Consider the following 13,378-nt stretch of genomic DNA (forward strand, 5'->3'; position numbering starts at 1 on the left):
TTAATATGGTGATTAGTTATTTATTATTAAAGAAAGTTGTGAAATAATGCATAATTAATTATTTAGATATTCCCTAGATAGAAAGTCTGGTAGGGAATTATCAATTTCTTTTTTATACTGAATATCACAATCAAATGGGGCCAATTGAGTCTGTCACCTAGCAAATATCAACTTGGAGGCATCATGTTTGATGTCTTTGTCAAACATATATTTAACTGATTGAGCATCAATGTTGATCAGGAATCTTTGATTGTATAGATCGTCCTGAAATTTTAAAACACATTTAACAATGCATAGCATTTTATGAGCCACAATAGCATATTTTCTTTGGGCTTCAGTCTATTTTCTTAAATGAAATCGTATAAGATACTCACATTTATCATGGGAATTAAGTTGTTTTAAGTGTTCATCCATAATCGATATTAGAAGTATCAATTTCAATTATTTTTTGCCAGGCAGGGTTAGCTAGCGTTAATTAAGGCAAAGATTTAACACGTTTAACAGATTTGACTAATTCAGTCAGACTATTAGTCCAAGGAGATTTGTGATTTTTTTAAATCTTTCATATAACGGGGATAAATCTCTAGATAACTTTTTATAAAAGAAACAAATATAATTTAAACTTACCAAAAATCTTTGAAGCATATTTCTATCTGTTAAAACATCAGGAAATTTTGAAGCAAAGTCAATAGATATTTGAATGGGAGTAATCTATCCTTGGTAAATATTATTCCCTAGAAAGCGGACATCAGTTTGAAACAAACTCATTTTTGGTTTAGATATAACCAAATCATTTTTTGTAATAATCTGTTTGAAAATATCAAGATGTTTGATATGTGTTTCAAAAGTTTTTGAGTATATTAAAATGTTATCGATATAAACAATGATAAAATCCAAATATGGATTAAAAATATCATTCATAATTTTTTGAAATTTAGAAGGGAATTTTTAAACCAAAATGCATGATGTTCTATTCATATTGCCCAAAAGGAATATTAAAAGCAGTTCTATAAGTATGCTCTTTAAAAATCTGAATTTGCCACTAACCTGATTTTAAATCAAATTTTGGAAATATATTGGCATCATATAGTCCTAATAATAAATCTCTATTATTTGGAATCAGATATCTAATCCATTTTAAAAATTTATTTGAATGTTTATAATTAATAACCAATTTAGGAACGTCACGCTCTTTTCTTACTGCATTATTAACATAAAAAGCAGCGCATGACTAAGTAGACTTGAACGGCTTTATTAATCCCCTTTGTAAGAGAATTATTGCAAACTACATCTGGATGGTCACACGGACAACCACCAGCCTTATAGATCTTGGTCGTAATGGTATCAAAGCCTAGGAATTTTCTTGGTAGACATGTGATGGATCTAAAGTATTTAGTATAGATATGATTTTTTTATGGATCTTGGAGAAATTAGTACTAAAAGTACTAGATTAGAAGAGGTGGATATACTTCAAGATCTCAATTTATTAAATAAATGGATTATTCCAAAGGTTGTTACTAAAACCATATATGATTATGGTTGCTTTGATAAAGTTTCTTCTAAACATTTGATAAAAACAACTGAACAATCTTTGGCTCTTAATTTTAATGAGCAAACTATTTGTTTACTAAATAAATGAGATATTGATTTTGATATATGTAAATTAAATTTTATGCATATTGGATTGGTTCAAATTTCTTTTAAGCCTCTAAATCTTAAAGGGTTACCTAAAATCTTTCGAGCAGCTTTACGAGATGCTAGAAATTTAAATTTTAAAGAATCGTTGATGGGTTAGATTGAATCTACTGTGACTTATGGTCCGGTTTATTTCAACACACAACCTAATCTTTAGTTGTCCTTATCTGATGTCAATATTCTTGATGCTTTAACATTAAATGTTAAGATGCATGGTGATAACTATGCTCCTAGTTTTGAACTTAAATGTTTATCTTATAGAATTTATTTTAAATTATTGTCTACTCTTAATCTAGATGTAAATTATATGATACATAAAATCAGACTATCTTGGTGGAAACTAATTTCACAAAGTCTAAGATCACCACTAGGAGACCTATCAAGTGGGAAGAAATTAATTTCCCAACTACATAGACTTTGGACTCGGTTATATCCCCAAGTTAGGTCACAAATGATTTGACTAATACTGAATATTCTCATATTACCCAGAATTCCAATGGTAGGATATGGATTCAATTTACTGACAAATCTCCGATTTATAAATCTCCTATTTATAACAGACGATTTTTCACAGGGTATAGATCTTTTCCTAAGATTCAACATATTTCCTATATTACTCCTGAAGTTTCTATTTATGGTCCAGCAAGTAATAACGCCATATCTTTGCATACTCTAAGTGATACTTTGAGTGAAAAGGTTGTTAAAAGGGTTAAGATTGACCCTATGACTAATATTGTGCAAGAAACTGATAGGTTGTCTGATATGGATCTTACTGCATCCGATATGGATTTTGATCCTAATGAGGTGCCTGGCCAAAATAAGCTTTAAATGATGATGCATCAAATTAATTTTAGTCCAGGCTCCCTGGCTCGTCAACATATTCAAGAGTAATTTCTTCAAAATAAATGGGACAAATTTAAAATTTGGTTTTTTGAGGCTTATAGCCAAGATGACTTAAATAAGATTTCTCAAGAGTTTTATGAAACTTGTGCATTGTGTAATCAAATTATGTATTTTGTTCCTTGGTTTATAACCACTTATTTACCTTTATACATAAAGGTTTTAGAACAAAGAACTTTTAAAGATGGAAATGGTAATCTTACTAAAGCAATTTACCTTCCTTAAAACCCTTTTATTTTGCTCAATAATACAGGTCTTACTTTCTTATCTTTTCAAATTTCATTGATAATGATGTTACAAAAATTAGCACAAGAGAGATAAATAATTTGATTGCTCAAAATAATTATTTAAGTTTATATGTTAAAGTTATTGATGAACATATTCGTTCACTTGATAAAAAACTCGATGAGTTAATCATTTTGGTTAAATCCAGGAGTATGAGTTCGAAGGTAACTAATATTGCCTCCACCTCCGGAAGTAAATCAGTTGGTGTTAATATTTCAACTCATATTCAATGTCTCATTGAAATAAAAGATTTCAAGTCTAAGTCTTTAAATGATTTAGAAAAACGTCTTGATAAAAATCTTTGTAACTTAAGTGCTAAATCTATCAATAGAATTGATAATGTTTTGATTGAAAATGATGTTTCTGAAATCAAAAGAATTGAAAAATTTGAGGAGAACGAGATAGGTCAATAAGGCACAGAAAGTATTCTACCAAATCTTCCATGATGACTTATTATTATCCTTGTCCTACTCCTCAAGATGTTTTAATAGAGGAAAGAGATTGGATTCAAACCAATATCGCTTATAGAGGTAATCAAATTTATGAATGGAATCTTGATGGCTTAACTGATAGGCAAGTCTCCATTCTTGTTCATCTTATGTTGACGTATGCTACAATCTGTCAATCTACTAATAATAATTCTGATCATACTACTTGCAAGATGATTCTTGCAGGATTTATCGGCCAACTTATAGCTGATGGGATAATTTTTTATCCAATGAAGCTAAAAATATCATTACCACATTTGTGGTAAAAGATGATATAAAGGAAGAAGGCATTGAAGAGAATGGAAATAAAGTCGAAAGACTTAGTGAAAAAACTCGTCAAGATGCAGTTTATACACTAATTATCACTATTCTTTCCCAACCATAATGAAACTCTGAGGAACTAACTAAATGAACTTTGATGTAAGCATTTAGGTGGTATAAATACACATTTCTAATTCGGATAATGGACTTACCCGAGAGTAACCTGACTTATTGGAAGTCCAAGTTTATCAATGGCCTTCCCGCCTTACTTGCAGAAAGAGTGAGGAAAACTCTTATGGGAAATTTCTCTGAAATTCTCAATGATCAATTTACCTATAGTTAGCTAATTAGAATTTTCATCCAAGAAGGATTAAATTTGTACAATTAGCAAAAATTAGCTCAGCAACTTAAGATCGATAAGAAAAGAGAGCGGTCACAGCTAGGAGATTTCTGTAGCCAATTTGGTGTAGTCGGTCCTTCTAATAGCAAGGATAAGAGATCAATTATAAAGGTGATAAACCTAATAGTCCTTATAGAAAGCATCATCATTCTTGATGAAGTAAATAAAAACATGAAGCTAGGAAAGCTCACCGTAAATCTAATAGATTTGCAAAGAATTTCTCTAAGAGAGATCTTAGCAAGATTCAATGTTACAAGTGCGGCCAATATGGAAATATTACCCCGAATTGTAAGCTTGAAAAGCTTAAGTGTTTATATCTTGAAGAAGATCTTCATGACAAAGCTTATGGTTTGTTATACACTTCTGATTCAGAATAAGATTATTACTCTGAGTCTGAATCCAGATCTGAAAGTGAAGTTGAGCTTCTTGATTTTTCTGATAATGATAATGTCATGTGTCATAATTGTGGTACTAATTGTACATGTGATAATTTTCCATGCAAAACTGATGAGCTTTATAAACTCCAATCATAATTTGAAGATTTAAATATCAATACAATTACGTCTGAAAATGTGATTGAATTACGGAAAGAAATTTGTGATGAAAATATGAGGAGTAAGATCATTGATATGGCATCTAGCTCCCAATATTCTAAATCTTTTAAATCCAAAAATGATTTTTATCTTAAAGATTCAAAACCTTATTCGATAAAAGAAGTTCTTGATTGTCTTGACAAAAAGACTGATACTGTAGTAAGATACACTTCTTTTAATGATTTAAAAATTGAAGTTGAAAAACTGAAAAATGAGATTAAAACTCTCAAATAGAATCAAATGATTCATGATCACAGGATTTCTCAATTAGAAAATGATGAGAAAGATGATTATGCGTCAACACTTCCTATTAAAAATTGGAAAGGTAAGATTGTCGATAGAGTTGAAGAAATTATTGATAGTTTTAAACAAAATTCCTTTTTAGGAATGCTACAGAATGTAACTGCTCATAGATGGTATTTTAAATATATTATTTTAATCAATAATGAATTTACTGCCACTAACACTGCGATAATTGATAGCGGAACAGATATTAGTTGTATACAAGAGGGGTTGATACCCTCTACAGTTTTTGAAAAAACTATTCATGCTGTTAAATATCCATCTGGACATACTTTAGATATAAAGTATAAATTATCTAAAACTCATATTTGTCAAAATAAAGTCTGCATTCCTCATTTCTTTTTATTAGTTAAAGATCAGATGCATCTTCCAATTATACTTTGAATACCTTCCATTAATGTGTAACGACTCCTTAGGTCTTACAAGAGCTTTTTATTTCATAAAAGGCTCATTCCGTAAATTTTTAATGAATATTTTAGACTATTCAAAAAATACAGTTATTCACTTGATGGGTTTATTAAGACATTAATTTAATTCGTGGACTAAATTTATAATTTATTTAATATCCTATACTACTTGTCTCATATTATTAAAATGAGTTAGGGGAATTTTCTAATTTTAATACATAAGAATTTTAGAAAAGAAAAGGAAAAGGGAAAGGAACTCTGCGGCGGATATGAGGAGAACAACGATCCAGGTACAAGGTTATCCTCTATTTCCATAATTAGTTATGAGCATGGCATTATAGTGTACATGTGATATAAAGTAGTAGTATATTAATATAGTTGGATAGATAGGAATTATGATTGAAAGTGTCTGGCAGCGTGTGTCTTTAGGGTTGGAGGTAAACGTTTGTGGGTAATGATGAACAAACATTAAAAGTTATATATATATATATATATTAGGATATTGGTAATGTGAAACATAGTTGCTGCTTTTGTTTGTATCCTCATAGACATACTTTCTTTCGTTTTCATTGTTAGATTCCTTAGTTTATTAGTTTATTTTTATTTTTTTGGTCATAGATATATAAGGACTTGCTCTGCACTGAAGGTACTAATTATTAGATACATGATTTATTATTATTATATTATTATTTGGATAGTAAAGAAATTAACTTTCAATTGAATCGTCAAAAACAAATAAAATACTAATAAAAAAGGGATGTTGGTGTAGTTAATGCATAATAGGTGATGAAAATGAATTTAATCACTTAGTCATTAGGATATAATGAAATTATTATGGATAGAAAAGATAAGATGCTAATTGGTAAAATTTAGGCATATAGGTAAGTGTACCAGGAAATTTTGGTAGGTTAATTAAGTGTGTTCGTGGTTTAAGTAATGTTTTGTGTAGTTAAGTCCTAGTTATCACATTATAATTCAAGTTTTGATATATTGAGATACATAATTAAATAATAGGGGTGGGTCTAGGCTAAACATATATATAGTATGGGTGTCTACGAACTCGTTTACTTACGAATATTGTATACTTATTAGATTAAGAACGTTCCGAGGCATCGAAAAAAGGAAAATCACCGGTGAATTAGCTTGCTTGACTTGGGTTCTTCGGTTGAGGTAGGTTATGGTTTATTCTATATCATAGATAGACTCTTAATAGTGATTGATAGTTATTGAGTAATGTGTGAAGTTTATTATGCATTTAATTGTTGTGGTTTGGATGGTTGATATGTTGTTGTGATTGGTCTGAAATTCCAAGATCATAAAACCCATAATCTTGAACTTGACCTATCAAAAATGGTGTGTTGAATAAAGAAGGCTTGATAAAATATTATTAATGAAGTGGAATATAATAATAAAGAATGATAAATTAATTATATTTGGATCGGGTGTCACGAGCTGACGCGGTATATTTGGATCGGGTTTCATATTCTAACACGGTATATTTGGATTGGATGTCACATTCTGACATGGTATATTTGGATTAGATGTCACATTTCAGCATAGTATATTTGGATCGGGTGTCACATTCTGGCATGGTATATTTGGATCGGGTGTCACGCTCCGGTATGATAATATCAAAGAAAAAAAATTAAAATGACTTAATTCTACCCAATCTCCAATAACTCATTTCCCAAAATAGCATAATATGGAGGCTTGAGTCTTTATGTGTGATCTTGATATTGTTGACTGGTTATATAATTATTCATTATGTTGTCACTTGATCTTGATCTTGTTGATTGTCACCTGTTAAGTGCTATGGTTGATTTCCCGCTATTACTTCATGCATATTAATTTCTATTTTGAGTCGGCCGATGATACCTACTCAGTACATATTATCCTGTACAGACCCCTACTTGTATTCTTCTTTGTTTTATTTTGTGGAGTGCAGCGAGTGTTCCATCGACTTCGACTCGACCTCAGCTCTAGCCAATGTCCAACACATCAGGTTTCAGGATGAGCTATTCCTTCTAGCTCGTGTTGGCCTCTCTCGAGTATGGCAGGATGTCCTTAGTTTTTGGACACACTATGTTATTTATTTATTCTGGTGTTTGATATTTCCAGACTTAGTATTTTAGAATTATATGTCCTTGAAGTGATGACTTTTAGGTTTTGGGAAAACGTATGTAATAGACCTTAGTGGTTTATTATTTCTTAATCTCGTCAATTGAGTTTCTGCATAATTGTCATACTTTATAAGTTGGAGTTTGTATCGTTGGTTTTCCCACCTAGGAGGTTAAGTGTGGGTGTCACTCATGACCCATTTTGGGTCATGACAAACTTGGTATCAGAGCTTTAGATTTGGTGATCTCATCACACAAGGACAGGTCTAGTAGAGTCTTGTGAAATGGTACGGGGACGCCTTTACTTTTCTTTGAGAGGCTACGGGACTTTAGGAAAATTCCATTCCTTCTTTCTTTAGTGTTATTACTTGAATCCAATTAGTATCTAGGTGATATAAATTGGTATCTGACCTTCTTTACTTTATTTTCACAGATGTTAGAACTAGAGGAACAACAGCACCTGAGCCAGTTGTTGGGGTTGTAGCCAAAAGAGGAGTAGCAATGAGAGGCCGTGGTAAAGGTCGTGGGAAAAATCCTACCAGGGGCAGGGGCCAGGTAGCTGGGCCATCCAGGGAAAGAGCAGCGACCCCTCCACCAGCTGATGAGGTAGCTAGAGAGGATGTCGAGGTAGAGGATGAGCAGGTTCATAAGAGAGAAGCACCACCCCAGCCTACTCCAGATATGATCCACCAGGTTCTCACCTATCTTATTGGATTATCTGATCAGGGACAAGATCCACCAACACCTCATATTCTAGGAGTACAACATGCAGCTGTTGTGGCTCCCCATATGATTGCATCCTCAGGAACAAGCATGTTTTCTCGATTGATTACAGGGCCAGTAATGACTAGTGACCAACATGATCTCTTTATTAAGTTCTTGACGTTGAAACCCCCGATCTTCAGAGGTACTGAATCTGAGAATGCTTTTGATTTCCTTGTTGATTATCATGAGCTTCTTTATAAGATGGATATAGTAGAGAGATTAGGTATTGAGTTTAGGATACACCAGTTTCAAGGAGATGCCAAAATATGGTGGCGGTCTCATGTTGAGTTTCGACCAGCAAAGGCACCACCTATAACTTAGGCAACTTTTTCTGACTGTTTCATGAAGAGGTATATTCCCCGGACCTTGAGGGACAGGAAGAGAGATGAGTTCCTGAATATAGAGCAAAGGAGGATGTCTGTTGCCTCCAATGAGGCTAAGTTTTATGCCTTTGCTAGATGTCACGCCCCGAGAGGGTACCCTAGGTGTGGCCGGCACTCAGACACCATCTCTGGCCTCCGAGAGAACCACTTGGTCTCATCACTCATTCGTTCATCAGCAAAAGACTTAAGAAAATAAGGATACTTATGTGGGCTCGCCATCATCAAAATCAAATGAAAGAAATAATCCTTAGAAGAAGTTTAAAAGGATAACTATTCCGATTACATCATCAAACTCTATCTATGAAGCCTCTAACACTATCAGATGGTGACAATGACATTTCAATGGCTACCTCAAAAGAAATATAATACTCAACGATAATAAAAGGATAAGGAGTTCCTCTGAATACAAGAAGAAATCACCAAATAGCTGGAAAGTAATGATCTTCAACAATGCGCCTGTTGAGGATTTCTAACACATGTATCTGCATCATAAAATGATGCAGGTCGAATAACGTTAGTATGTGGAATGTATGAGTATGTAAAATGGCAGGAAAGTAAGGAGAGATATCAAGAAACATGTGTTAGAAATCCTATAACTCAATAGAAGAAGAATTAATTCATTTAGAATTTAAGATTTGGGTAAAACTTAACTATAACTCAATTATGATGAATTTAAATACTGGGCACATGGACGAACTCAATCCAATGCTATGAATAGCCTTACATACCTTAAATCTGAAGCTTTACTCCGAATTGGAACACTCTTGAACCCCTAGCATTTTCTCCTCACCGGAGCATTTTGTGTACTACCCAGAGTATAAGAATCACCGGAATAGTATTTTTATACTACTAAAACTAAAATTATATTTGAGAATGAGTAAAGAAGTGTATAGAGAGAAGAGTTGTTTGAGAAAGCTTGATGAATAAAATGAAGAAATAATGTGGGTATTTATAGGTGTGGAGGAGACACCTTACAATAAATAAAAATAATTACAAAGGATGATCTTGAAAATTCAATAGAGAATTTTTATGTCATGAATGATGTCAAATGGTTCTAGATCTTTCCATGGTAGGTGAGATGAGCTCTCTTTTAACAGAATACCTTTTTTTGGAGCTGCGTTTGAACAAGATAAATTTCTCAGTAGGATTTGGTGTCTCATAAGAATTGTAGGTCCAGAAGTATAGTTTCATGTTGCTCAATAATAAACCAATTTGGAGCAACCTACAGTGAGATATAATTTTTATTCTACAAACACTCCATTTCATCACAGCACTATGTCTTGCAAAAATTAATTTATTTGACCTACTTAACCTCTTAAGATATGATCTTCATGAAAGTTATAGGTAATGATGTTGGGGATATGAATAAATTTGAATCATCTGATATGGATCATCCTATGAAAAGTTATGCCCAAAATACAGAAGCAGTATCATTTTCATCGAGAATTAAAATACCACATACAATGTTTTAGGGGGTGTTACATTAAGGAATACTCTCATTGAAGTCTTACATACCTTAGAGTAAAGCTTAAAAAATACACATAATTTGTATAATCAAAATACTTTAGGCATGAGAGAACATAATTATAATCAAAATACTTTAGGCATGAGAGAACATAATTATAATCAAAATACTTTAGGCATGAGAGGCCATAATATAATTAAATTACTTTAGACATGAGAGAACATAATTATAATCAAAATACTTTAGGCATGAGATAACATAATATAATCAAAATACTTTAGGCATGAGAGAACATAATTATAATAAAAATACTTTAGGCATGAGAGAACATAATTATAATCAAAATACTTTAAAACCTTTTCATGCCTTCATATAAGGACCTTTGATAAATCAACAATTCAATGCATTTAAGAGCCAACATAAGCTAATATAAGATAGGTAATTAAATTTTAAATATTTAATAATCTATGCATTTGGAATCATGATATGAAAACCCATAAAGTTTCATGCTTGAATTAAATAGAAAACTTTGATAATTCATTTGGGCTTCATGAATGAAAGGATCCATGAATCAATACCCACATATAATATTTTAGGGGGTGTTATACCATATATGCTACTCAACTTTGCTTTAGTTTAGAAGAGCGGATTCGCCTCTTTGTGAAGGGATTGAGGTCAGATTTATGGATTCTAGCTTTACAGATGTCTACTTTAGCAAAATCTTTTTAGGAAGTGGTTGATTTTGTGATAGAGGTGGAGGGGGTGAAGCTAGATAACTTTGCTAAAGAGACAACGTTCAAGAAGTTTCGTAAGGGTGGTGAGTTTAGTGGTTCTTACTCCAGAGGGCAGAGTTATAGAGATTATTCGGCCCATCCTATTCAGTCTTCATTTGCAGGTTTCTAGATGTCCATTGGCTAGTGAGGTTCAAACTTTAGCTAATGACTTTATGAGGCTAGAAGTAATTGAGAAAGGGGTATTATTGGCCTGTGTGAAGGTAAGATCTTCTTTCCTTGAAAAGATTAAAGGAAAGCAGTTTGATGATGAGAAGTTAAGCCGGATTCGTGATATGGTCTTGTAGGGAGAGGCCAAGGAGGTTATGATCGATGAGGAAGGCATCTTGAGGATTAAAGGGCAGGTATGTATGCCCCGTGTTGATAATTTGATTCAGACTATTCTTGCAGACGCTCATAGTTCAAGGTACCCTATACATCTTGGTGCAACCAAAATGTATCACAATCTCAGACAGCATTATTGGTGGAGTAGAATGAAGTGTGACATTATTGATTTTGTTGCCTATTGTCCAAATTGTTAGCAGGTAAAATATGAGCACCAAAGCCCTGAAGGGACACTTCAAAGAATGCACATTCTTAAATAGAAGTGGAAAAGGATTGCAATGGATTTTGTGGTTGGTCATCCAAAGAAATTGGGTAAGTTTGATTCGATATGGGTGATTGTTGATAGGTAAACTAAGTCTTCTCACTTCATTCCAGTCAAGGTGACTTGTGATACAGAGAAGTTAGCCAAACTCTATATCTGAGAGATTGTTCGATTACATAGAGTTTCGATTTCTATCATACTAGTTACAGGTACGCTATTTACTTCTAACTTTTGGAGGAATTGCATGTTGAGTTAAGTACTAGATTGGATCTTAGTACTACATTTCACCCTCAGACCGATGGACAGTTTAAGAGGACAATTCATATGCTCGAGGATATGCTTCATGAATGTGTGATAGATGTTGGTGGTAATTGGGATAAGTTCCTACCCTTGGTGGAGTTTTCAAATAATAATAGCTATCACTCGAGTATTGATATGGCTCCGTTTGAGGCATTATATGGGAGGAGATGTAGGTCTTTTATTGGTTGGTTTAATTCATTTGAGGTGAGACCTATGGAACTGATCTTTAGAGGGAATCATTAGACAAGGTGAAATTCATCTAGGAGAAGTTCTAGCAGGTCAGAGCAGGCAGAAGAAGTATGCAGACCGAAAGGTTAGGGACATGAGTTTTACGGAGGATGAGAAAGTGTTGTTGAAGGTTTCACCTATGAAGGGTGTGGTGAGATTTGGTAAGCGAGGTAAGCTCAGTACGAGATATATTGGGCGGTTTGAAGTTCTTAAGCGTGTTGGAGAGGCGGCCTATGAGTTTTTTTTACCTCCAAGTTTGTCCGGGGTACACCAGTGTTTCATGTGTCTGCTAAAAAAATATCATAGTGACAAAAACTATATTTTTCACTCGGATTCAGTCTTACTTGATGAGAATTTGTCTTATAAGGAGGAGCCCGTAGCTATTCTTGATAGGGAGGTCCACAAGTTGAGGTCAAGGGAGATTGCGTTTGTGAAAGTCCAGTAGAGGAATCGTCCTGCTGAGTAGTCCACTTGGGAGATTGAGGCTGATATACGTGGAAGATAACCACATTTGTTCATCGAGTCAGGTACCATTTTCTACCCTCGTTCTTCTTTTGACCGTTCGAGGATGAATAGTGGGTAAATTGGTATCTATTGTAATGACCCATTAGGCCATTTTGAGTACTAGGGCTTTTTATTTCATAAAAGTCTCATTTCGTAAATTTTTAATGGATATTTTAGACTATTTGATAAGTATAGTTATTCAGTTGATGGGTAAATTTAGACATTAATTTAATTGGTGGACTAAATTTATAAATTATTTAATATCCTATACTACTTGTCTCATATTATTAAAATGAGTCAGGAGAATTTGCCAATTTTAAGACATAAGAGTTTTAGAAAATAAAAGGAAAAGAGGAAGGAACTCTGCGGTGGACAAGAGGAGAACAACAATCAAGGTAAAAGGGTTACTTTTGTTTGTATCCTCGTGGACATACTTTCTTTCTTTTTCATTGTTAGATTCCTTAGTTTATTAGTTTATTTTTATTTTTTTGGGGTCATAGATCTATAAGGACTTGCTCTGCACTGAAGGTACTAATTGTTAGATACATGATTTATTATTATTATATTATTATTTAGCTAGTAAAGAAATTAACTTTCAATTGAATTGTCAAAAATAAATAAAACACTAATAAAAAAGGGATGCTGGTGTAGTTAATGCATAATAGGTGATGACAATAAATTCAATCACTTAGTCATTAGGATATAATGAAATAATTATGGTTAGAAAAGATAAGATGCTAAATGGTAAAATTCAGGCATATAGGTAAGTGTACCAGGAAATTTTGGTGGGTTAATTAAGTGTGTTCGTGGTTTAAGTAATGTTTTGTGTAGTTAAGTCCTAGTTATCACATTATAATTCAAGTTTTGATATATAGAGATAGATAATTAAATAATAGGTGTGGGTCTA

The sequence above is a fragment of the Solanum dulcamara genome, chromosome 7, assembly GCF_947179165.1.
Source record: "Solanum dulcamara chromosome 7, daSolDulc1.2, whole genome shotgun sequence".
NCBI lineage: Eukaryota > Viridiplantae > Streptophyta > Magnoliopsida > Solanales > Solanaceae > Solanum > Solanum dulcamara.